The sequence below is a fragment of the Merops nubicus genome, unplaced genomic scaffold, assembly GCF_000691845.1.
Source record: "Merops nubicus isolate BGI_N331 unplaced genomic scaffold, ASM69184v1 scaffold8993, whole genome shotgun sequence".
Taxonomy (NCBI): domain Eukaryota; kingdom Metazoa; phylum Chordata; class Aves; order Coraciiformes; family Meropidae; genus Merops; species Merops nubicus.
Window position 1 is genome coordinate 93445 of NW_008599538.1, and position 4280 is coordinate 97724.

The following is a 4280-nucleotide window of genomic DNA, read 5'->3' on the forward strand; positions in this document are numbered from 1 at the left end:
TCTCCATTGGGGGGGGAAAAAAAATAAAAGACTGCAAGACCAAAGTGCGTTGGATGAAAATACTGAACCCACATTGCACATATGAAACAAAGGAGAAAACTTGTATATATGTAGGGCCAGAATCCATAGCAAAACCATGAATAAAATCCACAGTGAGGTCTTCTACATAAGCTTTTCAGTTCTGAAAATCATCGTGAGTTAAAAGGAAAGATTAACTTTGCTCTATTATTGCTTTCCCTGTGATACTGTAACTCTGGAGAAAAAAAAAAAAAAAAAGCCCTCCTCCAAACTCTCTGCCTATGACATTTTAATGCCCTAGAAGAATTAGGTAGGACTTGTGACACAAGTGATATAGGACCCAAATGACAGAAGACAAGTCTACATATACTGATGTACTCAGAAGTAGGATATTCAGTCCTACCATTGACTCCTACAGTGAATGAAGGGTGAGTCTTAATCCAAACCCAGAGTTTTATAAGCCTGCTTCTTTTAAAGGCCAATTATTATTCTTCATCTGAGGTGATTTATCACTGTTGGAAAAAGCACTTTCCCATTCAACCTATATGGCCTGCACAAAAATACAGCTAGCAACTACCTGCTACAGCACTTCAAAGGGATAATAGAAACCACCAAACAGATAGGAAGGAGAAGTCTCTTCAGTAGGAGAATGTTGTTTCAGGTTTTTTCTTTTTTTTCTTTTTTTTTTTTTTCCCCCCAGCATCAGTATAAAGTTTCCAATATAGCAGTACTTGCAATCTCTGTTTTGGAAGGAAACACTTTCAGAAACAGATAGAAAGTTGTATTCAATACCTCTTTCATTGTACTGCAGTGGCACCTTTTTCAGCAGGGGAAGTGGTGACCAGCACAACCTTATCAGGCCAACAGACTCATTGCTCCCCTCTCTTTTTGACTACTATTTAGATAGTTAAGCAGTTACAATTCCCCTGATAGAGAAAGTACAATCTCATCCAAGATGCCACTTGGTGCTGCTCCATGAGTAAGAAGGGAGAGAGCTGGAGTGGTGTTGGTGTTTCTCCTCATTGTGCACATTGACTTGGACATCACACCCACCTGCTCTCTAGCAGCCCAGAAAACAAGAACTTCAAATATAGGAAAATGTGGCATAGAGTGGATAACCACCAAACCCAAAGGCAAATCTCTTTATCATCTGCAAAGTGAATGCCCTGCTTTTCTGTCTGGATCTCTGTGATAGTAAACTTTCTCTTGTATTATGTCCTGGTTTTAATAATTTCTTTGATGTCAATGCTTTTAAGCTGTATATTAGGATGATTAGATCTCATGTAATCACATTCTTTATATGTACACTTTAATGAATTTTTATGACTTCCAGTTATATTCTAGGCTCTCTAGATGTTAGTGTGAATGTCTGTTCTGCAAAAATAAAATGTCAATAAAATAAATTATTCATTACTGCACATTCTGGCGTTCTATGGGAATATAAAGAGGATATACTTCACCTCATAACCCACAAAGCCCTTTGGGAAGTAGTGTTGAGACGGCAGGCGGTGTTGGTTTACTGCTTCTGTCAAAACAGAGGGATCCCACAGACTTGTCTTGGAAATAAACAGATGCAGAAAGAGGTCATAGGCTGACAGAGGGAGAGCAAAATAGGAAAATCACAAAAGCAAGTCTTAGCCCTTGTACCTAAAGCAGGAGGCAGCATCCTTTAGCAAAACAATTGCTATTCATAGTACTTCCTGTAAAACTGGTTTTAAAAAGTAAAGTGTTTCTGTGAATCAGTGGTTCAGTGTATCCTCATGACCTCTTAAGCCACGGAACAAGACTTCACTTCCTCACTTTTTCAGTTATTTCTCTCTTCCCCAGTTCCTGTGTTCCCCCTATCCTGACCTTGATGTCCTGCTACACTCCAGCATACAAAACTCATGCCTGCCTCTGCAATCCAGATCCTGCACTGGTTCTGGCTCCCCTCCCTGGGTGTCTTTCTCCTCCCCAGCAAGCAGCTGCTGCTGGGCACAGATCCCAACATGGTGCTTAAAGCAGCGGTGCCCCAACCCCCTCCTGGCACAAGCTGCAGTCCCTCAGCAACCTGCATCTAGTACCAAAGCCACCAAAGCAGAAGAAGGCTACAACGCCTGTCCATCAACACGGTCATCTTTTTGCAGGAACAAGCACTTCAGTGGGTAGGGGTGACTGCAGTATCTGAGGATCCTGTCCACACACACAACAAGCAGGCCATCTGTTTGTTCACAATCCTCAAACTTACTTTCAACCTCTCTCCCCTCTCTTGGGAAGAGAGCAAGCCTCTCTTTCTGGCTTGCTCTCTTCCCAAGGGTTAGCTGCTCTGCGTCATTTATTGTCACTCGTCTTCTAATCCTTTTCATTTCACGTTTCATCCACCACCATCTTCAAATTGCCTAGCTGCTCAGCAACAAATCACTCTCCATCCTCCTAATAATATTTCTCAGCTCAGCTCCCAGCAAGCCTTACTATCTCACACCTTTCCCGGGGGATAGGAGCATGGGATATTCAAGATATTGCAAGAAAGATGAACAGCTGGCATGCCAACCAGCTTTAGGGAGATCTAGGATTACTCACAAATCAAATAGGTGGCCATCAACACTCTTCAGTAGTAACACCAATAAGACTGGTTAAATGGAAATTGCATGGTGCTGTGCTGCACATCTCAAGCAATATTTCTTCAGAAACATTTTCATGAGTTTCCAGCTTAGTTTGTGTCTCACTCGATTGGTGTAGAGATCTTTGGAGTGGACTCGGACAAGGAGTTTCCTCAGCAGCCTTCATTCCTGCTTTGGTGGTCTCAGCACATTTGCATGTCCACAGCTCTTGGCATTTGCCACTGCCCCATCCTACCACGCATCTGCCGGAAGGCAGAGCAAGCACTGTGCTGGCCCTTTTTCCGTATCAGATCGGTGAGTGCATGGACCACAGGAAGATTCTGGCCTTAGACATACATGTATGATTCCCTTCATTTCACTGAAGACATAAGAAAGTACAGGAGAAAGTATTTACTGGAAGAATCTGAGTATCACAAAGGAAAATTATAGCAGATGAACAACAAGCTTAGGGCTGGGCAAGCTGCATGGCTCATACTGTCATAGCAATGGGTGCTGATTGTTGCTTTTTTTGCTGATAATTTATAGCATACTGTCACTCAGCTTCAGATTTGTCTCTACCAATAACCTGATCTGGAGTATTTTCTTTGGAGAGAAGGTAAGCCTGATTTCATAATAAGTGATTTCCAGATGCTCTGAACATTCACCATGTACATGATGCAGTTACTTGGGTTGCATCTTTGAACCCAAAGGTGTAGTTATGAGAGAAGGTTCTAATAAGTGTGAATCCCTAGTTTCACATAGAAAACCAATAGTGTGTTCCACTCCAGTGTTTGGGCTCACAGGGTAGGAAAGTTACTAGTGTAGTAACAGTGTGAGTTGGTGATTTATAGGAATATGGTACTTATACATTACCCAGATTTATTAAAGACTAAAGCCAGAATCAACTTTGGTGGGAACATCTATTCTGAAGGAAATTTATGAAATTAGTTTTAGTTTTCAAGAAAGTAAATTTGACCATCTGTAATTTATGTATGTTTTGGGTAAAAAAGCAAATAAGCTCCACAGCTCTTTTATCTCAGTACAAATTCAATACAAATGACCTTGGCTTGGGACTTCGTAAAGTAAATGTTAGCATCTACCACTGAGAAGTGTAAAAAACAGAACTAAGTATCTCTTTCTTCTCCCTCCAAGGGAAAAACAAATAAATAAACAAATAAAGCTGTACAGGAAAATTCTTAATGGAGTTTACCAATACTGTATGAACTCTGATATCCACCACCACTTCCTAATATTCAAAATAATTCTGCATCCCATAGAGTGGATATTGACTTTTACACACAAATGCCAATTCACAGTCACATTTCTGCAAACACAGATATAATCTAAGCTTACAAAATCAACTCCTTATTAATTCTGAAAAAAAAATCCAATTTCTTCCTTTGCAACATTTAAGTTTCACCAGTAACCTAAGGGCAACCTGTAATCTGGGCTGACAGGAGTCTGGGCTATTCCAAACATTTCTAGATGCTCAGTATGTGTAACAAATCTTCCCAAGAAAGCAAGGACTGAGAAGTCATAACAGCTGTTGGTGTACACAGCTGCCAGCACCACTGAACAAAAGAGAACCACAAAGGAGAACCAAAGTGGAAAAATTCTGCCTTCACAAAGGCAATAATTTTTTTAAGGGATACCACAACTGTCACAATCCGGTACCGAAAGGGT